At 44.0% G+C, this 24,268-nt stretch overlaps 1 protein-coding gene across 2 annotated transcripts in view; it reads right to left on the bottom strand.

The window, feature by feature from the left end:
- The window catches only part of LRRC20 (leucine rich repeat containing 20), a 1,148,610-nt gene that overhangs the window by 1,411 nt on the left and 1,122,931 nt on the right, over positions 1–24,268 (bottom strand). The window lies entirely within an intron of this gene.

The raw sequence follows: 24,268 nt of genomic DNA, 5'->3' as shown, positions 1-24,268 counted from the left end.
ATTGTGAGGGCTGAATATCCTAAGTACAGTAAAACCTGCCATAGAATGTTATTTGTCTAGGGGTATAGTGTTCAGGTTAGCTGGTGGGCTTCCCTGCCAACTGCTGCCCAACTCGCTCCTGCACACTCCTGTCTAAATTAGGAAATAAGATTAGGTTGAGAAGACCAAGAAGAGTGCTGTATATATAACCTGCCACCCAGGTCTATTTTTCAGGCAGGCAGTGTCTAATGACAACATGTGCCAGCAGGAATGTACGGGGGTGTGCAGAGCAGCAACAGCTAAAAAGATGTTCAGAGCATTACCAGGGTAGTCTGAACAGTAAACACCAAGAAAGTAATATTTTGGATCAATGTTTTACTATGTACTGTAAATCCATATATTTCCTGCAATATCCTGCGTTGGGTGGAATTAGGATTTAAATACTCTGGCTCTATAGTAGTTCTTCTAATAATAATATCATAAACCTTCCACAATATGTCAGAAAAACTGGAGAGTTCATCTATGGACAACATGAAGCTGGATTATGAATGAGGCAGCAGATTGCTTTTAGGCCCTGGGAACACAGGATTGCCTATAGCCAGCATGTGAATGATATTTTGATATACAGTATTACATGATGGAAGTCAACAGATTAGTATTCACCCCAAGGCAACCGTGAAAGGCTTGGACCTGATGGGTGTGGAGAGGAGCGGTGCAAGTATGCGGGTACGCAGTACCCTTAAGAATTTGGCAGCGGGTACGCAGTACCACCTGCCACACACTTTGCCATTACCACAATTATAATGTGGCAAAAAGCAACAAATCCATGGTGCTTGGCAGCATGACGGCTCCTCCCACTTTGTCAGAGATACTGGGAGTGAGACAGAAGCTGTATTGTCCTGTTATAATGGAGGCATTACTATATATTGTTATTAAATTGGGGGCATTACTATATATTTCTATTTTACTGGAGGTATCACTATATATTTCTATTATACTGGAGGCATTACTATATATTTCTATTATACTGGAGGTATCACTATATATTTCTATTATACTGGAGGTATCACTATATATTTCTATTATACTGGAGGTATCACTATATATTTCTATTATACTAGAGGAATTACTATATATTTTAGACTTGCCTCCAGATTAAGGAAAAAAAAAGGGGGCTGTCATGTGGCTAGCCGCTAGTGTCATGACGCCACTCCCACTAGCAGCATGTGACCAAGCCCCTTCACGATACATGACCACGCCCATTTTTCGACACTCAGTACCACTAAGAAAATATTTACTCACTAAATAATAAAAAAAATTACTTTTGGTTGATGGGGCAACTTCTCCACTGGCTCACTTCTCCGCTCTTATCACTGCTTAGTAAATGTCCCCCTTAATCTATTGTATTTTATATTGTTGTTATTTTATTGATTTCTTAAATAATATATGACTACTCATTAACAATTAAAGTAATTATTTTTTATTATTTAGTAAGTCAAGTGCATTTATGCACTATTGCTTCATGAAGATTAACAGCGCTGGGGGGGGGGGGGGGGGGCGTTTTGGTTTAGTTTGCATACACCTGACTAGTTCAGGTGAATTTATTTTGCTTTTACCACAAGCCAATTACTTCACTGCTGCTATTGGTTTAACATATTTTCCAGCTGTATAAGCAGTTTAGCAATATCATTAATATTATATAAAAACTATTTTGCAGTTAAGCGCCAGGCAATTGTAGTTGTAGTTTTACATATAGATGAGATAGAATTTAAAATCTTTTAGTTCAGTATGATGAAAACTTGCTTACATAGAAATAAATGCCATATATTGTATTTTGCTGCCATGCTTTATTGGATCTAGCAAGATTAAGTCTTGTTATTAAAATCATTAGATTTATTTAAAGATCAATACATATAAATAGACAAACTCATTTTATTACTAAATATGTACAATGCTTTAAGGTACCATAAACAGTAAGTCACATCTTCAATTTAGAAAATATAGTTTCAAACTGCAAAACTAATAGGTCACTAAACATAGTTATTAACAACAAATTTGCCATACTAGGCAAAGAGGTTTCCTTTAATTTATGCCATTATAATTAAAATACATTTTGATACAAATCAAGATCTATAAATCCAAACAGCTTTTGTACTCTCACTTTAAACTTTCTGGGTGGACTCATCTCAGCATGAGTAAACAGTGTCATCTCAAAGCCTTGACTGTTCACTAATTTATAGTGTGCACTCCAGAAAACAGCTCTAGAACAGTGGGTAGTTACAGTAGGTGGTATTTAGTATCTCATTGTTCCAATCATACCGTGCTTAAATGTGTCCGCTATTTACTGCAGATTAAAGGATTGTGCAAAGGTTGAAGTGTATAACTGAGTCTAGTAAGACACATTAATTATTGGCTGATGTATTTTATCACAGTATGTGATTTCAGAGAAATAAAATGATATGTTAGTCTGCATATTTAAACACTGTACTATCAACAAAATGTGCAGTATAATTAAGATTCAGATAATAAATTAGGGGCTTATTCATCATCACTATGGGCCCAATACACATCTGGAAACAATTGTTTCCTCTTGTATTAAGTAATGGACCCATTCATTGGGTTTGGTATGTAATACCCCTCGTCGGGATGCCAGCAGTCACATGATTGACACCGGCATCCCAACATTGAAGGCCTTAACATCAGAGGAGGTAAGTATTTCACACCCTCCCCTGCCTATATGGAGAACTTTTGGGTGTGTGGTGGCTAGGGCTAACCCCCCCTAGTGCCTAACCCTAACTTCCCCTAGTACCTAACCCTTACACTCTCCTAACCGTAGCAGTTATCCTGATACTTACCTTCAGGATGTTGGCTGTCGGTGTTCCAGTCCTGGTCCCCCAAGTGGTGTCGGGATTCAGGCATCTGTCAAATTACCATCAGCATCCCGTCCATCGAGATGCTAAATGCATTCGCATTCATTATAATGTTGTATGACCAGTATCCAGCAAACTGTGAAAATCTCAATTTAGCTCACAATGGCCTACTATGTACTTTTTAATTGAATGAGTTCTAGATCGCGAAGAGGTATCCATATGGGTCCCTTTGCCTCCAGAAGCCCTCTCTGTGCACTTTCCTAAACTGCCCAGTAATGTAAAGATTTTCTGCTAGTGATTAGCAATGAAAGTGACAATGGTAGGACTTATGGGAGCTGCTTTATGGAGTAATTGTCCTGCAACTAGAGCAATACAGAATTACTGCCACAATTTGCAGTAATTTGGATACTTAATTATCAAGGTCCTCTGATATTGAATAGGCCCCTTAAAAACAAGAACATTCTAACAAATAAAATACATTAATTAATGTTTGTATAAGAAAAATAATAGAGGAATAATATATATTTCCATGTTTTCATAAATATAATCACAAATGCACACAAGAAAGTCTATAAAAATCTAATGTAATTCATATTCAAAAATTTCTTGTAGCAACAGGAATGGCGTTATAAAGCTTTGTATCCAATAAATATTCATTTTTGCATAGTACAAGCTTATCTGATAGTCATCATATGATGCCTCTCTGCAAAATAATTTGATATATGGGGGCGGGGCTACAAAGAAGCAATTGTGACGCAATGTCCCCTGAACTGCTTAACTTGCAGCAGTAAACCTCAGGCACATGGCAGTCCACTCCCCAAGAGGGCAGCCAGAATGTCGGCACTTGGCAGGTATGAGTGAAATGTTCCTGACAACTACATGATTTTGAGAGTGTAGTCCCAATTTGTGGACCTCAAAAAGGATGAAGTTTTGTGCAAAGATGAGCATTTATTTCAGGATAGGGGTTGGTTTGAGTGGAATTTGGCTAATTTTCCCCCAATTTCTGAAGGTTAAATGTTGGGAGGTTTCTTACCTTTTAAGAATACATTTCTTTTTTCTTACACTTATTAAAATCAATTTGGAGAATTCACAGACAATGGCTGACACAGAGCTCTCCACATGTTATGTCATGGGGGGAGGAGAATTGCATAGTGCACAATGCACAGCAAAGACGGGTGTTTCAAGACTCATTATATATGTGCCATGTGACTATAGTGATGACCATACTTTGTAGCCAACTTGCCATACATTTTAGCAGCATTTATGACTTCATAATCTTTAATAAACATGCCTTTAAGTTCTACAAACACCATCCTAATTTTGCATGACTGTTTAGGAACAAACAATTTCCTCAAACATAGAGCTGAAGCAAAGCATAGTGTCGTGGCAGATAAGGGGGGTAAGTTGGGTTGGGGGTGCACATGCTCACCCTATTATTTTTAGAACAAGTTTTTTTTATTTTGTTTAGTTCACTTGGAACTGTGGCTTTAAAAACCAGGAAATGCAGACTTATGTATCTGCATTCTCTTACTGCTGGCACCAGCAGTGACCAGGACTCAGGAGCACACACTTTATTACAGACTTGCTACCTTGCCATGCTCTTCTGCTCCTCTTCCGCAGTTTGATCCAGCACATCTATGTGAGAGGGCAGAGTGCCCTTCTAAGCTCTCTTCCTGTTGCCGTCTTTGGCAAGAAATAAGATTTGACTGGCCAGGATAGTGCCTGAATGGTGTCTGTAGGCAGAGGTGTAGCTAGGTGCCATGGTGCCCGAAGCAAGGGTATGTTTTGGTGCCCCTCTCCCCTGTACTGAATTGGATGGCATGTAACATTTGAAAAGAAACCATATCTAAATTGGTGACAGGTTCAGTTCTAGACCTTGTAGAGCTCATTGTGAAAGTTTTCTTTGGGTGCCCCCATGTATTAAATATGCACATGACACACAAACAGTAGTGTCCATTATCCAGATTACACCACACAGTAGAGCTACTTATACATGTTACACCACAGTAGAGCCGCTTATACACATTATGCCACACAGTAGTACCGCTTGTACATGTTATGCCACAGAATAGCTGCTTATACATGTTATGCCACACAGTAGAACTGCTTTTATACATTACACCACACAGTAGAGCTGCATATGCACGTTACACCACAGTAGAGTTCCTTATACATATTATGCCACAGTAGAGCCCCTTATACACATTACACCATGGTAAAGCCCCTTATACATGTTATTCCATGGTAGAAAACTCTCATACACGTTACACCACAGTAGAGCCAATATGGAAGTAGCTGTATTCAATTATTTACTTTTGTAATTCAAATAAATTAAAAACACTATGTATGCCCTGACTGACCTGACCTCACAACCCCCAAACCTTTAATGAAAATAATGCACCAAATGTGACCTCCCACAGACCTGATAATCCCCCAATCTCTCAATAAAAATAATGCCCCAAAACTAACCCCCTCTCCAGATCTGATAAACTCCCAATTTCTCAATGAAAATAATGTCCCAGAATTGTATGAGGGGCAGAAACAGCTTGAGAAGCAGGGAGAGCTCCAGCAATGTGTCGTCTGTCAGTGTCTCCTGCTGTTGCCTCTGCCTGCCCTGTTCCCTACCTAGTCTCAGAGTCCGAGTTAGTGTGCGCTTCTTCTGCTCCTCCTCCTCTGCAGAGCGCACTTTAACTTTTCCGACGCCTGGAGCTTGTGCTCTACCCGAGCCACCCTCTCTATACCCCTGGCTGTAGGATGCAGCTGCAGGCAGAAAACAGGGATATTTGAGGGAAAAGTGGAGGATATACGGATTTGTGCAGGAAAAGCTGTTGGAGATTTTTATTTCCTTATCTAGACTTCTTCCCATTATCTAAACTAGTCACTCTAGGACAATTCAACTATCAGCGATGTGCAGCTGCACACATTAGAGACAGTTATGGTACTACAAAAGCTTATATACAGTATGAGTATTAATCTGGACACCTACACCCTAGTATATGTGGTCTGAGTTGCAGCCCACAGGTAGCAACTGCCCCTGGCTGTAACACTGAAACACAGGGAGGTAAGCATGATACTGTGGCACTGTACTAGTAGTAGAGTATGTTTTAGATCACAGGTTTTCAAACTCGGTCCTCAGGACCCCACATGGTTTTAAATGTGACAGTTGGGGATACATAGTGCAGCTGCTGGGAGACCTGAAAAACATGAACCGTGTGGGGTCCTGAGCACTGAGTTTGAGAACCACTGTTTCAGATAGATAAGAAGATACAAAATTGGTGCAAAACATTATGTCAGCAGTCACCTGACCATAGAGTTAAACCCTGCACAGAGACAGGAGCGGTTCTTGGTGCGGGCAAGCAGTGCCTTTGCCCGGGGGCTGTGGCCTGGGGGCGCGGCCGCAGTCACCCCGCAGGCACCGCCGCCTACCCGCACCCTGCTCCATGGCTGCAGCAGACGCCGTGAGCTGTGTGGGAGTCCGCTGCAGCCGGCTCCAGGGACAGACACTAGAGGTCAGTATTGACCTCTAGTGTCTGTGCGGCGTTGCTATGGGAGAGACGTCATGACGTCTCTCCCATAGAGAGGAGCCGGCGGCCAGACGGAGCAGCATCAGCAGCAGTCGGGAAGCAGGAGCGGGGCAGTGGTAAGTATTTATTTTTTATTTCTGTGTGTGTGTGTGTGTGTGTGTGTGTGTGTGTGTGTGTGTGTTTGTTTGTAAGCGGCGACAGGGGGCACAGCAACAGGGGACAAAGAAAGAGGGGGCACAGCTACTGGGGGCAAAGAAAGAGGGGGCACAACTACTGGGGGCAAAGAAACAGGGCACAACTACTGGGGGCAAAGAAATAGGGGGCACAACTACTGGGGCAAAGCAACAGGGGGCACAACTACTGGGGCAGAGCAACAGGGGCACAGTGACAGGGGGCACAACTACTGGGGGCAAAGCAACAGGGGGCACAACTACTGGGGGCAAATCTACTGGGGGCACAACTACGGGGGCAAATCTACAGGGGCACAGCTACAGGGTGCATAGCTACAGGGGGCATATGTACAGGGTGCATAGCTGCGGGGGGCATATCTACTGGGGCACAGCTACAGGGGGCATATCTACAGGGTGCATAGCTACTGGGGGCATATCTACTGGGGGCAAATCAACTGGGGGCACAACTACTTGGGGCAAATCTGGGGGCACAGCTACTGGGAGCATAACTTTGGCCACGCCCCTCCCCTCCCCTATGAAGCCACACCCCTATTTTTTGAATGCACTAACTGTTTTGCATTGGGGTGGCGCCAGTGGAAACTTTTGCACTGGGCGCCACAAGGTGTATAACCGGCCCTGCACAGAGAGTCCGTGCCTGCTTTTATACCCAAAGCGAGATGCTTCAGGAAGTGAATCAAAGCCTGCTTGGCTGAGAACAGGACACTGGCCACACAGAGCAGACCGCAGGGACCAGCACTGTCGGTATCAGTAAATAAGAGTGAGACTCCGGCAGTATATGACAACTTCATGGTTTTACTGTATTATTGCTATAGGTGCTAATATTCATGAGTGCCTATGATAAATACCACCTCTCTAAGCAGATATCAACATTCAAAAACATCCGTATGGAAGTCCTTTATGGATGAAACATGTGTCTCATCACAATGGTGAGTGGAACTTGTCCTCCATGGTATTAGGGTGTATGCAGATCACAAGCCTTATTTAGCCATCCAATCCAATGGAAAAACAGTAGTACAGATGTAGCCATGTTCAGCTTTGCTGCGATGTGGCATGCTGCATCGCAGTTTGCTGCTTGGCATGCCAGGCTGTGACTATTCTCAGCCGGCAATCGCTCCATTAATTCCTATGGATTTGTGTGCTTACACATGCGTGCATCTTAGTCGCAGTCACACTAGTCACGCCAGCTATGCCGCAATGCATACACATTGTGCAAAGCTAAACATGGCTACATCTGTATTTAGAGTTTACTTTTCAGAAATAGTCTCAAAGTATTGAGAATATCAGAGACTGCACATGATTTTTTTACATGATTTTTCACTGTGGAGTGCATTATTCTATGGCACGCTGTAATTATTTTTTATGACTTTTTATTGGATATACAGTGTCAAAGTCAGAAAAATATCACGATGCACACTGCCATATTTGCACCTCATACAGGTCCGCGCTGCGCATGCGTGCGCTCACCCGTGCGTGCGCATACTCGCTGTTGCGGGTACCCGCGGGCGCGCGGTATGTGCATTTACGGTAGAGTTTATGTGTTCGTAGCGTGCGACTCAATCGTTACATATTTTCACTATATAATGTATTTTGTAGATAATGGTCCCTTTGATAGATTCTGAAAGTTTGGTTAATGTAGCATGTTCGTGGACAGAGAAATCCCTCTTTGTTTGATACGAAGGGTCAGACAGGAGTAATACAGTGGTGTTTAGTATCCATCGAAAGAGTATTTAATTAGCAATATTCCGGTGTTGGTTTGAAGTGAATTAATCGCTCGTGCGAATAGTTATGGACATAAGAAGTTTATGTCCATTTACTATTATTTGCACTTACTTATCCATGCGGCGGGAAACCTAGTTTCCCACCCACCTGAGCAGTTGGAAATCGTCACAGCCCACCTGTATGAATCAACCTATGACCTTTTGTTATAATGCGAGGAGGAATTCCTGTGTCCAATGAACAATGAGATTGTAGGGACCATTGAATTGTATTGTGTGTGGGGCATAAATAGACAAGCCGATCACATCCAGCTCACTCTTCAACGGTTCTCATTGCTGAAAATCGGGAGCTGGATGTCCAGAGGCGCATGCGATCGTTCCCCTTGTGCGTAAGTTTTCTCCGCAATCATATTGTCTTTCTTGTTATTATGGGCCATATCTCTCTCTCTCTTCTCCTCTTTCTCTCGTATTCTCTTAAATGTAATAGTATTGTATTGTATTTACTGTGTAGTTACCTGGTTAGTTAGTCTATGTTATATTGTAGTGTGTGACTTGTACTGTATTATTTCTTTTTGCAAGTATAAGATTCATATAAGGCGTTAGACCCTAAGCACGGTATCTGTGTATTTCTTATAGTGTTAAGTATTCACAGAGCGTCGGTGACGCTCAAACAGCTTTTAAGTTAATAAGGTTATACTGTGTTGCATCTACACCCTATCTCTACACTAAGGTTTTACTGCATATTACATTGTTTATGGTTTAGATTAAAAGGTTTAACATTGTGAGCGTCTGCGCCTCTGGTGATCTCCTCGTGGTCCCGAGCGTCCGCTACGCTATAGCGAACCATTATGTTAGTCGGCAGCCAATAGCGTGTCTGCCTGTGATCTCTTGGCCGTGAGCGAACGTGACGCTTGAGCGTCTCGACCTCGGCTAAGCGATCGCTACGCAACGTGCGTACCCTTACGGTACTCCATACGTAAATAGCGTACAGTGTTCTTAGGCCTCTTAAAGGGTTTTAAATAAGATAAATATTTAGCTTTATCAATTGGCGGCTCGTCCTGTCCTTCACATATCTCTGCTAGGTAATTTCAGCAGACATTATCCATCAGCAAAGGGCGGGAGATCATATTCTTCGCAGTGCTGACGGGATAAGCGTCTGCTTCGCTTAGTAAAGGGTGCTGAAGGAATCCGGAACCGGAGGTAAGAACAACACGCTAGTGTCTTTTAAAACTGTTTATTTCTGTCTTGCGTACACACGCACATATCTGCATTTCTTTTTCATTCGTGTATTTTCATATCACTCTCCTGTTTGCCATTTTATAATTGATAAAACGTGCTAAGAGAGATTTGTCGCTATTTCATAGTTAAAGTGTAAAAGTAATGCGTTAAGGGATAAAGTGTAAAGCACACGCAGCTCTACCTAAAGGTACAAGGAGAGATTGGTGTGGGGTTCAGTAGAGGATCGAGGATCATCTACATTGATAAACGTGTTAGTTGTGTTACGGTGGACATTGGTTTTGTGTACACGTGTCTCTAACAAAGGGCTGAGACTCGCGTACGCAAAGGCCGACGCACGCAGCGTAAATTACGCAACGGAGCGTCTGGGTACGCCCACGTAACTCAAGTCACACGATAGTGTTGATTTTCAACAGGCGATAAATAGCGCAACAGGCGATAAATAGCGCAACAGGCGATAAATAGCGCAAATCTATTTTAAATCCGAAATTTAAATTAACAGATCCTTCTCCAAATTTACAACACATCTGGTCTAAAGAAAAATTTCTGCGCAGAAATAGAAATAGAAACAAAAGTGTACATGTGATGAGTGAGTGTTTTTAAGTTTTACAATTTTGGGGATTGAACCACAGAAATCACCGAGTTCTCGTGAAGTACATACGTGTAAGTGACATGCACGGTGGCTAGGGAGGCATCCCTTGTTAAACATATATAAAGAGCATTAGAGTGTAGCAGACCAGGAGGTCATACTGTAACAGACCAGGAGGTCAGACCAGGAGGTACAGACCAGGAGGTCCAGGTACAGCAGACAAGGAAGTCCGCTATAGAGACAAGGCACAACACCAAGAAGGGTTGGTGCAACACCCATATAGGCCATAAAGCTCAGGCTGAAGGAATTCGCAGCTGCTGAATGTCGATTCCACTGGTCGCTCCGTACATAAGATTAGTTGCTTATGTACTGAATGATTGTACCGCACGTAATTGTGTGCATTAGTTAGTCTGACCAGTACCATTTGTGTACGAACCCGGTCATAAACACTATTTGTACATTCTGACGTGATTTGTGTAATTTTTTATTTTTAAAAGGGAAGTTCTCTGGTCACTCGGGAATTATCCAACAACCCCACAGTTACTGGAAAGGGTTAATGCTCTGCGGATCACACCCACATGTTCCAGTAAACGAAGGTTCATAGGGGCCCTGGGTCGAGTACGCCAGCACTATATCAGTGTGTGGGCGTATTGGTCGGCGTGGGCGAGTGAGTGGGGTGCTCGGTAAACCACCACCGTCAACCTATCGTGAATATTTTGGTTTTTTGTAAGGGTTCGCTGCAAGCAACACCTGCAAATTATGGGGGCCAGTTGTTCAGGAAGGGGGCGATCAACCTCGGTTCGGGTTGATTCTATAAACCGACCAATCGGGTCGGCAAGGTACGTAATGTGTGAAAAATACGGCTCACACACAGAAGTTTTATGTGATGAATGGGAGAGAATGACAATGCATGACGGGGAGAAATTCCCAAGAGTAGGTAGCTTCAGCCCAGAAGTGTTACTGAATATAAGGAGAAGGATAAGTCTCATTAAATCAGCAAAGAGGCGAGTTAAACATTTTGATTGTTTACAGTTATGGCAACAGGAGGTGAATTGCAAAGAGAGTTAACTGACATATCTGACTCTTATCTTGGGAGGAGAGACATGGCAATGGAGAGAATTATGGTTGCGGAGAGGGGCACAAGGTTGAACAATAAAAACGCTCTTAGCAACTGTAGTATAGATGATAAGAATAAGTGTCATAAATGTAACAATGATAATTGTAATACTGTTAAATGTACAACTATTAACCTATGCAAGTTGCACCCCATGTCAAACTTCCCTCAGGAATACAAACAAGAAAGTGAGCCCAGAACGATGTCGGCACCTCTTCCAGAAGCCATCCTTCAAGACATCCAGGTGGACGCGACCAAATCGGTAAAGGCAATAATCAAACCCCCTAACGGAGGGTCAGGTGAGGTCGTGTCCACAGGTACGTACAATGTTTTATATCACGCACAAACAAATGTACCCCATATTGTAAGACCAAAACAAGGTGATGTAATTGAGTTTAGTCCTGTCAGGGTGATCACAGTCCCCGATGGGAAGACTGACGATCAGGGAATCCTTCCCGTCAAGGACAGTGCAATGCGCTGTCCCTGGTCCCGGATGGAATTGAGATTAATTATGTCTGAATTTCCTGATCCCAGGAAAAATCTAGTAGCATGTCAAAGGTTTGTTAAAGAACTAGGAAACTCCACAGAACCCACCAACAAAGAGTGGCGGACAGTGCTGAGGGCATGTTTGCCCTCCAGTGTTGACCCTGCGAAATTTATTGCTGATTGTAAATTAGACACAGAGGTACCTTGTACGGAGGAACACAATCAGGAATGTATTAAGCAGATCAACCGACAGTTAGAAGTATATTTCCCAGCCATTGTCAAGTGGAACAAAATCTTCTCCATAAGACAAAACAAAGGGAAAGTACTTCTAATTATTTCCACCGGGCATTGCAGGACATGACTAGGTATACGGGTATAGAAAACATCGAAACAAGTGCACCGCACAGAGAAGTAGCAGTATCTGTGCTAATGGATGGTTTAAAGGAAGTGTTGAGAGCAAAGATACAGATCACCAATCCATACTGGAGAGATAAATCAGTAACTGCATTAAGGGACTCTGCTGTTGGGCATGAGCAAACCAGCATCAAGCACAGGGAAACAAAGAAGCCTCAGATCCCTGTGGTTAAGCCAAAGGTGACAAGGTGTTATAACTGCCAGAAGGAAGGTCATTTTGCAAGAGATTGTAGATCAGGAAGTAGACCAAATTCACATAAACCCCCTAGACAAAGATATGAGCAGGGTTATGACACACCAAATTATAAACAGGGATCATATAGGAAGAATTTTGAGCCACACCCATAATGTGCAATCAGGAAAGGTGATCATTAGGACTGATGGTAAGCATGAGGTTATAGTTAATAAATTGGGAGGTCATTCCCTGAAGACACAGGAATGACCGGGTGAAACGTTGTAAATGTATCTGTGAAATGTTTCTTTTTCTCTCCCCATCTCTGCTGACAATGTATGGAAAAAAAAAATGTTTAGGTTTGAAAAAAAAAATGTTTTTTTTGTAGTTGTTTATTGATGTGTTATGTTATATATATATATATATATATATATATATATATACATATGTGAACGGTTCTCTCTCTCTTGTTGTTTTTTTTTTTTTCCTCTCCCTCTTCTCACTCATGTTTTTATGTTTTAAAGATGGTATGTCACACCTCAGTTAGGCAAATGGTAATGCAAGATTTTTTGCTCCTTACAGAAAGATCGCTGGTTTGGAAGGAATATTGCATCACCGGAATGTTCGTTTGGAAGACTGAGAGACAGCACCTTTGAGATGACAGCAGAACAAGAAGAACAACAAGACTAGAGAACTTAATTATCGTAACAAGTTTCTCTCCCCCTCAAACTGTTTTCCTGTACCCCCATTACAAATTTCTTCTTTTCTCCTCCTGTAAGATGGACTTGCCCCAAGAGACTGTGATATGGATTTTCCTGTTGACCATGATGTTGACCAGAGCAGTCTGTTCCGGCGAGAGTACCAGTGAGGTCGAGAAAGGATCCAGAAAGGTTCCGATGACTGAGACAGAGGTGTAAATTTCCAATAGCAACACAACCTCCAAGCAAAAGGCGAGTACCGGAAACGATCTAGCAGCCATGTTATTTGTAAACATTGTGAAGGATTGTTAGCTGAAGAAAACTGTATCTGTAGGCTCTGTGACAATGTGGTTGAGGATGGGTGCATCAGGAAATGCCAATCCAGTTTTAATATCCACATGGACCGGCACCCCTTGAGTGACTATCACTCCTTAGTGGGTAGTGTGTTAAATCAAACAGATTGTTGGGTATGCTCTCAAGTACCTCAAGGTCATAGCAAATCAGGACTAGTACCATTTCCTTTAACGATAGGGGAGGTACTTGAGCTAAGTGGTGGGAGGCCGGTGGACAGGAGGTTTAATATCTCCAGTCCTCCTAGTTTGAAGCTCCACCAATATCATGTGGATAGATCCCTCATATGTTTTAACATTTCCAATCCCCGAAAGCCGGGAAATTGGGAAGTGTCATGGAGTAACCAAACCATGACCTTTTCATATAGAGCAGATAGAATGCCTACAGATACAGAACTTATACGCCACATAGCTGGTAGTGGAAAATATTTCCGATATAGGTATACCCTAGGAAATAGGATTACGAGAGTTGGAGAGGTATCACCAGGATACTGTGCACATATCGTACAAGCTGATACGTGTACTAGACAGATGGGAGAATTAGGGTTAGGAGATTTCACATGGAAGATGTGTAATATGGTTATGTCCTACTCCGTCCCATATGTTTTCCCCGATGATGCATATTTCATATGCGGGAGGAAGGCGTATAAGTGGCTTGCCCCAAACTCTGAAGGATTGTGTTATATTGGAAAAGTATTGCCTGAAGTAATGACTGTATCACATGCCAAAATGAAAGATATACACCGTGGTGCCCAAGCTCCTTATACTCACACCCACTACGAGCACGTAGTTAAAAGGCAACTGACAGAAAGGACAGAGCATCCGGCCTCTGATCTGATCCATGAATCCACCGGGATTCAGGTCCTGCTTGCGTTAGTTCATCACTCGCACCGCCAGAGGAGTGTTGAATTATAGATACATATCTGCGCTTGCAAATTTGTTAGACAATATCACAGAAATGTAAGATGACACGCTTAGGTATACTGGAAGAGAACTTCAAGCTTATAAAACAGAACTGGTTCAGCATAGAATGATTCTCAATTATCTCACGGCAGTGACAGGTGGATATTGTGTCACACTGGCAACGCAGTACGGCGTGAAATGTTGCACATATATTACAAATAGTACCGAGGACCCGGTCGAGGTCATAGACCAAAAGATGGACGATATTCTCCAATTGAAGTGGGAATTTCGCAGGAGACACAATCTCACTCTTGCTGCTGTAGGTAATGAGCTGACTGGTTGGGTGTCATGGTTGAACCCGCGAAATTGGTTCTCCGGTTTAGGAGAATGGGCTCAAGGAGTCATAATGGATGTAGGGAAGTTTCTCCTATGTATCTTAGGTGTTATCATAACGATTGGCTTGATATTTAGATGCGGTCAGGCTTTAATGAAGTGCAAACGAGGTAATAGGGTGATGAGTTTAAGGAGTGAGGAAATTGTAATTCCAATGGATTTGATTTATGACCCAAATGTAGAAACAATGATGTGATGAAAATGCGATTTCTACGGTCCGTTTCTTTCACCTGTTTTTCCGTTTTCTCCAAGGTAAAAAGACCCACTTGGACGAGGAATTTGATGATCCTGTATACAGACAACTGATGGATTAAAGAAGAAGTTTTGACAACCTTATACACAGATATTTGATGAACTTTGCCATAGACCCCCAGTTTCCCTAGAAATTTTTAAATTACGCTAGCCCAACACTTTTGTAAGTCTATGGACATTGACAAAGCTTTTTGCCCACACGCCTTTTGGCAAAAGCACAAAGAAGACTGCATTCAACAGACACCGAACAAGACTTCAACCGACAAATGTTCATTTACCTGACATAGAATACCACTGCATTTACCGTAATTATGTCTTTTCTTCATCTCTACAACCTTCAGGTAATTACACACATAGTCGATAGGGAATACAGGCACAGATATCAGCAATCACATATTCCCCCATTCATGTATCATCAACTAAAATGTGCTCCCCATTTTGTTACAACCACAGCCGAAAAGAGCTCGGTAAAGTTTGACAGCTCATCCACAGACCCGTATCACGGGATAAGAAGGAATTCAAATGTATACTTCGCAATACCTCGAAGCTTGATTTAAAACACGTACGGCACGATGATACATGACCCCCAAACACGGATTCATACACACATGCTTCTGCTATCTCACTAGGTCATACCCTTTTCCTACCTTCTCCTCTCCTCCCCTACCCAACCATGTAAATGTATTAACCCCTGACATATATTTTTCTCGTTTTGAAATGTTTTAGGAAGTGGCAGTTATTGTTGACTGCCAAAGGGTGGACTGTCAAAGTCAGAAAAATATCACGATGCACACTGCCATATTTGCACCTCATACAGGTCCGCGCTGCGCATGCGTGCGCTCTCCCGTGCGTGCGCATACTCGCTGTTGCGGGTACCCGCGGGCGCGCGGTATGTGCATTTACGGTAGAGTTTATGTGTTCGTAGCGTGCGACTCAATCGTTACATATTTTCACTATATAATGTATTTTGTAGATCATGGTCCCTTTGATAGATTCTGAAAGTTTGGTTAATGTAGCATGTTCGTGGACAGAGAAATCCCTCTTTGTTTGATACGAAGGGTCAGACAGGAGTAATACAGTGGTGTTTAGTATCCATCGAAAGAGTATTTAATTAGCAATATTCCGGTGTTGGTTTGAAGCGAATTAATCGCTCGTGCGAATAGTTATGGACATAAGAAGTTTATGTCCATTTACTATTATTTGCACTTACTTATCCATGCGGCGGGAAACCTAGTTTCCCACCCACCTGAGCAGTTGGAAATCGTCACAGCCCACCTGTATGAATCAACCTATGACCTTTTGTTATAATGCGAGGAGGAATTCCTGTGTCCAATAAACAATGAGATTGTAGGGACCATTGAATTGTATTGTGTGTGGGGCATAAATAGACAAGCCGATCACATCCAGCTCACTCTTCAACGGTTCTCATTGCTGAAAATCGGGAGCTGGATGTCCAGAGGCGCATGCGATCGTTCCCCTTGTGCGTAAGTTTTCTCCGCAATCATATTGTCTTTCTTGTTATTATGGGCCATATCTCTCTCTCTCTCTCTTCTCCTCTTTCTCTCGTATTCTCTTAAACGTAATAGTATTGTATTGTATTTACTGTGTAGTTACCTGGTTAGTTAGTCTATGTTATATTGTAGTGTGTGACTTGTACTGTATTATTTCTTTTTGCAAGTATAACATTCATATAAGGCGTTAGACCCTAAGCACGGTATCTGTGTATTTCTTATAGTGTTAAGTATTCACAGAGCGTCGGTGACGCTCAAACAGCTTTTAAGTTAATAAGGTTATACTGTGTTGCATCTACACCCTATCTCTACACTAAGGTTTTACTGCATATTACATTGTTTATGGTTTAGATTAAAAGGTTTAACATTGTGAGCGTCTGCGCCGCTGGTGATCTCCTCGTGGTCCCGAGCGTCCGCTACGCTATAGCGAACCATTATGTTAGTCGGCAGCCAATAGCGTGTCTGCCTGTGATCTCTTGGCCGTGAGCGAACGTGACGCTTGAGCGTCTCGACCTCGGCTAAGCGATCGCTACGCAACGTACGTACCCTTACGGTACTCCATACGTAAATAGCGTACAGTGTTCTTAGGCCTCTTAAAGGGTTTTAAATAAGATAAATATTTAGCTTTATCATACAGTAATTTACTTATAAAGCTTATTTCACCAACTATGCAGCATTTAGTACGTTTCTTTTTGTAACAATACTACCGTCAGCACAGAGAACAAGCATTATAAAAAACTATTTCCACACCTGTCTGGTTGCAGACTTGTGGAAACATCCATGCCCCCTACTACTGATGTCATTAGTTGCACCACAGACATTGCCGGCACAATGGGGGTGCAGCCCACCAATGGGTGTCGGCTCCTGCTCAGTGACAGGAGCCGGGTGCTGCACTGCAACATTACGTGCGGTGCCTGGCACTGCAGTCTCCGGGGTCAGCCAGCATTTCCCTTATACCCCGTAGTGACCAAAATGGGTGTTGGAAAGCTTTGTCACACCCCTGTGCCATGAAGCCACTCCCCTGACATGCCCCCATAAAGCCAGACCCCCTTAAGAAGCCACACCAGGGGGTAAATTTACTAAGGTGGGAGATTTTTAGAACTGGTGATGTGGCTCCAGCTTTGTCTACCAACTCCGGCAGTCAGATAATTATGATTTCCATTGGATCCAGTTGCACTTTTAACAGGGAGTATATCCCTATCCCTCCCACTAGTCTCTATGCCTAACCTCCCATCAGTACATGGTGACATGATCAATGTCATCATTTTAACAATGTCAACATCATAACTGTCCACACTGTGACAGTCACAACCAGCAGTGGCTTCTACCTTTTTTAAGTTAAGGGGCTGTTGCTAACCATGCTGGAGAGGAGAGTCCCGGGTTCTGGCGCCTGTGCAATAGAGCTGACAGGTGCCGGGTTTTAAGCGCATGTGCAACTACCTTGCTTTTATGGACTGCATCCGCTGCAGTATTCAGTATGATATGCCGGTGCTTGGTATCCCGCCAGTCAGGAGACCAATGATGGGATCCCAAAGGTTGCAATACTAACAGAGGTGAGTTGAGGCTGCTCTCCTCTCTCCCCTCCCCCTAACCTTAGCCCTCCCTTCCCGTAGCCTAACCCTAACCTCCCCCTATAGTTCCTAATATTAATCTCCCTGATGCAGTGCCTAACCCCAACCCCCCTTGCCGCACCCTAAACATAACCCTCCCTTCCCCGCAGCCTAACCCTAAGCCTCCCTGTCAGTGAATATCTCACCTCAGCCTAACCACAACCCCCTACCCCCACAGCCTAACCCTAACCTCCCCAGGGGTGGCGAAACTAAACACTCACACACACACCCGCAGCCTTAAACCTAACCCATGCGCTATACTTACATAGGTCGTTATCCGACGTCGGTCTTCTGATCATTTCTGATCAGCTCTCTGCTAATTGCAGTTGGGTCTGGCAGTCCCCGAGAGAGGAAACACCTCCCAGTGGGACTGCCTGTAGTGTCTGTGACTGACAGGTAGTACTTCCATTAGGAAGTAACTGCCAGTCACAGTGAAGCCAGTGCAGTCATGGACTGCATCTGGATTCACTGTCTGACACTGAGCTGGATGACAAATTATACTTGAGGGGCTGCAGTCCTGTAGCCCATAGGTAAAATCTGTCACTGGTCACAACGCACACCAAGGCGTACGTATATCAGAACGAGACTGCAGACCCAAAAGCAGTGTATCTTTTATAGAAATATACATAATATACACACATTAATGAGCCATAAAATGTGCTCTAACATTGTTAACAATTTTTGTTTAATCCTTTCAAAAACATATTGAGAAAAGTTTGCTGCTGCTCCCACATGGCCACCAAATAAAATGTTAGACATAAGTCCAAAAACAAACAAACCATTAGTCAGTGCCTATAGTGTAGTAAATTCTGAAGATACAGTGATTATGTAGTACTTTAAGTAATTAAGAGATGCTTATCTGATTTTGCAGTGTTCAGTTATCAATTAGTTTTATCATTAAATGACTGTATGTATACTGTAGGTATAGATTCACAAAGAAAAGAAGCATTTTATATAGAGTGTGTGCGTTTATTTACATTTGAGAATTTGGGAAACCAAATCAGAAAATGTTAGGGCCAGGTCAAAGCTAGCATTGGCATTTCTGGGTGCAGGGGTGCCCACACCGCACCCATATTTTAATACTTACCTCTCAAGAGTCCCGCATCGGGTGCTGTAGCCACGGTGAAAATCACAGCCAAAATGACCACTACGCATGTGCAGTAGGTAAATTGGTCTCTGGAACATGGCTGTTGCCATGTTTCCGGTGACCTGCACATGCGCAGTAGTGATGAGCACCGGAAATTTTTCGGGTTTTGTGTTTAGGTTTTGGGTTCGGTTCCGCGGCCGTGTTTTGGGTTCGAACGCGTTTTGGCAAAACCTCACCGAATTTTTTTTGTCGGATTCGGGTGTGTTTTGGATTCGGGTGTTTTTTTCAAAAAACCCTAAAAAACAGCTTAAATCATAGAATTTGGGGTTCATTTTGATCCCAAAGTATTATTAACCTCAATAACCATAATTTCCACTCATTTTCAGTCTATTCTGAACACCTCACACCTCACAATATTATTTTTAGTCCTAAAATTTGCACAGAGGTCGCTGGATGGCTAAGCTAAGCGACTCAAGTGGCCGACACAAACACCTGGCCCATCTAGGAGTGGCACTGCAGTGTCACGCAGGATGGCCCTTCCAAAAAACACTCCCCAAACAGCACATGACGCAAAGAAAAAAAGAGGCGCAATGAGGTAGCTGTGTGAGTAGGCTAAGCGACCCTAGTGGCCGACACAAACACCTGGCCCATCTAGGAGTGGCACTGCAGTGTCACGCAGGATGGCCCTTCCAAAAAACACTCCCCAAACAGCACATGACGCAAAGAAAAAAAGAGGCGCAATGAGGTAGCTGTGTGAGTAAGCTAAGCGACCCTAGTGGCCGACACAAACACCTGGCCCATCTAGGAGTGGCACTGCAGTGTCACGCAGGATGGCCCTTCCAAAAAACACTCCCCAAACAGCAGCACATGACGCAAAGAAGAAAAAAAAGAGGCGCAATGAGGTAGCTGTGTGAGTAAGCTAAGCGACCCTAGTGGCCGACACAAACACCTGGCCCATCTAGGAGTGGCACTGCAGTGTCACGCAGGATGGCCCTTCCAAAAAACACTCCCCAAACAGCACATGACGCAAAGAAAAAAGAGAGGCGTAATGAGGTAGCTGTGTGAGTAAGCTAAGCGACCCTAGTGGCCGACACAAACACCTGGCCCATCTAGGAGTGGCACTGCAGTGTCACGCAGGATGGCCCTTCCAAAAAACACCCCCCAAACAGCATATGATGCAAAGAAAAATGAAAGAAAAAAGAGGTGCAAGATGGAATTGTCCTTGGGCCCTCCCACCCACCCTTATGTTGTATAAACAGGACATGCACACTTTAACCAACCCATCATTTCAGTGACAGGGTCTGCCACACGACTGTGACTGAAATTACGGGTTGGTTTGGACCCCCACCAAAAAAGAAGCAATTAATCTCTCCTTGCACAAACTGGCTCTACAGAGGCAAGATGTCCACCTCATCATCATCCTCCGATATATCACCGTGTACATCCCCCTCCTCACAGATTATCAATTCGTCCCCACTGGAATCCACCATTTCAGCTCCCTGTGTACTTTGTGGAGGCAATTGCTGCTGGTCAATGTCTCCACGGAGGAATTGATTATAATTCATTTTAATGAACATCATCTTCTCCACATTTTCTGGATGTAACCTCGTACGCCGATTGCTGACAAGGTGAGCGGCGGCACTAAACACTCTTTCGGAGTACACACTTGTGGGAGGGCAACTTAGGTAGAATAAAGCCAGTTTGTGCAAGGGCCTCCAAATTGCCTCTTTTTCCTGCCAGTATAAGTACGGACTGTCTGACGTGCCTACTTGGATGCGGTCACTCATATAATCCTCCACCATTCTTTCAATGGGGAGAGAATCATATGCAGTGACAGTAGACGACATGTCCGTAATCGTTGTCAGGTCCTTCAGTCCGGACCAGATGTCAGCATCAGCAGTCGCTCCAGACTGCCCTGCATCACCGCCAGCGGGTGGGCTCGGAATTCTGAGCCTTTTCCTCGCACCCACAGTTGCGGGAGAATGTGAAGGAGGAGATGTTGACAGGTCGCGTTCCGCTTGACTTGACAATTTTGTCACCAGCAGTTCTTTGAACCCCAGCAGACTTGTGTCTGCCGGAAAGAGAGATCCAAGGTAGGTTTTAAATCTAGGATCGAGCACGGTGGCCAAAATGTAGTGCTCTGATTTCAACAGATTGACCACCCGTGAATCCTTGTTAAGCGAATTAAGGGCTCCATCCACAAGTCCCACATGCCTAGCGGAATCGCTCTGTGTTAGCTCCTCCTTCAATGTCTCCAGCTTCTTCTGCAAAAGCCTGATGAGGGGAATGACCTGACTCAGGCTGGCAGTGTCTGAACTGACTTCACGTGTGGCAATTTCAAAAGGTTGCAGAACCTTGCACAACGTTGAAATCATTCTCCACTGCGCTTGAGAAAGGTGCATTCCACCTCCTATATCATGCTCAGTTGTATAGGCTTGAATGGCCTTTTGCTGCTCCTCCAACCTCTGAAGCATATAGAGGGTTGAATTCTACCTCGTTACCACTTCTTGCTTCAGATGATGGCAGGGCAGGTTCAGGCGTTTTTGGTGGTGCTCCAGTCTTCTGTACGTGGTGCCTGTACGCCGAAAGTGTCCCGCAATTCTTCTGGCCACCGACAGCATCTCTTGCACGCCCCTCTCGTTTTTTAAATAATTCTGCACCACCAAATTCAAGGTATGTGCAAAACATGGGACGTGCTGGAATTTGCCCATATTTAATGCACACACAATATTGCTGGCGTTGTCCGATGCCACAAATCCACAGGAGAGTCCAATTGGGGTAAGCCATTCTGCGATGATCTTCCTCAGTTGCCGTAAGAGGTTTTTAGCTGTGTGCGTATTCTGGAAAGCGGTGATACAAAGCGTAGCCTGCCTTGGAAAGAGTTGGCGTTTGCGAGATGCTGCTACTGGTGCCGCCGCTGCTGTTCTTGCGGCGGGAGTCCATACATCTACCCAGTGGGCTGTCACAGTCATATAGTCCTGAGCCTGCCCTGCTCCACTTGTCCACATGTCCGTGGTTAAGTGGACATTGGGTACAACTGCATTTTTTAGGACACTGGTGAGTCTTTTTCTGAGGTCTGTGTACATTTTCGGTATCGCCTGCCTAGAGAAATGGAACCTAGATGGTATTTGGTACCGGGGACACAGTACCTCCAACAAGTCTCTAGTTGCCTCTGCAGTAATGATGGATACCGGAACCACGTTTCTCACCGCCCAGGATGCCAAGGCCTCAGTTATCCGCTTTGCAGCAGGATGACTGCTGTGATATTTCATCTTCCTCGCAAAGGACTGTTGGACAGTCAATTGCTTGGTGGAAGTAGTAAAAGTGGTCTTACGAGTACGACTTCCCCTCTGGGATGACCATCGACTCCCAGCAGCAACAACAGCAGCGCCAGCAGCAGTAGGCGTTACACGCAAGGATGCATCGGAGGAATCCCAGGCAGGAGAGGACTCGTCAGAATTGCCAGTGGCAGTGACATGGCCTGCAGGACTATTGGCATTCCTGGGGAAGGAGGAAATTGACACTGAGGGAGTTGGTGGGGTGGTTTGCGTGAGCTTGGTTACAAGAGGAAGGGATTTACTGGTCAGTGGACTGCTTCCGCTGTCGCCCAAAGTTTTTGAACTTGTCACTGACTTATGATGAATGCGCTGCAGGTGACGTATAAGGGAGGATGTTCCAAGGTGGTTAACGTCCTTACCCCTACTTATTACAGCTTGACAAAGGCAACACACGGCTTGACAAATGTTGTCCGCATTTCTGTTGAAATACTTCCACACCGAAGAGCTGATTTTTTTGGTATTTTCACCAGGCATGTCAATGGCCCTATTCCTCCCACGGACAACAGGTGTCTCCCCGGGTGGCTGACTTAAACAAACCACCTCACCATCAGAATCCTCCTGGTCAATTTCCTCCCCAGCGCCAGCAACACCCATATCCTCCTCATCCTGGTGTACTTCAACACTGACATCTTCAATCTGACTATCAGGAACTGGACTGCGGGTGCTCCTTCCAGAACTTGCAGGGGGCGTGCAAATGGTGGAAGGCGCATGCTCTTCACGTCCAGTGTTGGGAAGGTCAGGCATCGCAAACGACACAATTGGACTCTCCTTGTGGATTTGTGATTTCGAAGAACGCACAGTTCTTTGCTGTGCTTTTGCCAGCTTGAGTCTTTTCATTTTTCTAGCGAGAGGCTGAGTGCTTCCATCCTCATGTGAAGCTGAACCACTAGCCATGAACATAGGCCAGGGCCTCAGCCGTTCCTTGCCACTCCGTGTGGTAAATGGCATATTGGCAAGTTTACGCTTCTCCTCTGACAATTTTATTTTAGATTTTTGAGTCCTTTTTTTACTGATATTTGGTGTTTTGGATTTTACATGCTCTGTACTATGACATTGGGCATCGGCCTTGGCAGACGTCGTTGCTGGCATTTCATCGTCTCGGCCATGACTAGTGGCAGCAGCTTCAGCACGAGGTGGAAGTCGATCTTGATCTTTCCCTATTTTTGGAACCTCAACATTTTTGTTCTCCATATTTTAATAGGCACAACTTAAAGGCACCTCAGGTAAACAATGGAGATGGATGGATACTAGTATACTTATGGATGGACGAGCGACTGCCGACACAGAGGTAGCTACAGCCGTGGACTACCGTACTGCGTCTGCTGCTAATATAGACTGGATGATAATGATATAAAAAATATATATATATCACTACTGCAGCCGGACAGGTATATATTATATAATGACGGACCTGCTTGACACTGTCAGCAGCACTGCAGACTCCTAAAGTAAGCTACTAGTAGTATCAAGAAGATAGAAAGAAAAAAAACACCACAGGTAGGTGGTATACAATTATGGATGGACGAGCGACTGCCGACACAGAGGTAGCTACAGCTGTGGACTACCGTACTGCGTCTGCTGCTAATATAGACTGGATGATAATGATATAAAAAATATATATATATCACTACTGCAGCCGGACAGGTATATATTATATAATGACGGACCTGCTGGACACTGTCAGCAGCACTGCAGACTCCTAAAGTAAGCTACTAGTAGTATCAAGAAGATAGAAAAAAAAAACACCACAGGTAGGTGGTATACAATTATGGATGGACGAGCGACTGCCGACACAGAGGTAGCTACAGCCGTGGACTACCGTACTGCGTCTGCTGC

Source organism: Pseudophryne corroboree, chromosome 3 (genome assembly GCF_028390025.1).
Source record: "Pseudophryne corroboree isolate aPseCor3 chromosome 3, aPseCor3.hap2, whole genome shotgun sequence".
Classification (NCBI taxonomy): domain Eukaryota; kingdom Metazoa; phylum Chordata; class Amphibia; order Anura; family Myobatrachidae; genus Pseudophryne; species Pseudophryne corroboree.
The sequence above is the reverse complement of the archived record's forward strand: the minus strand, read 5'-3'. Positions and strand labels throughout refer to the sequence as shown.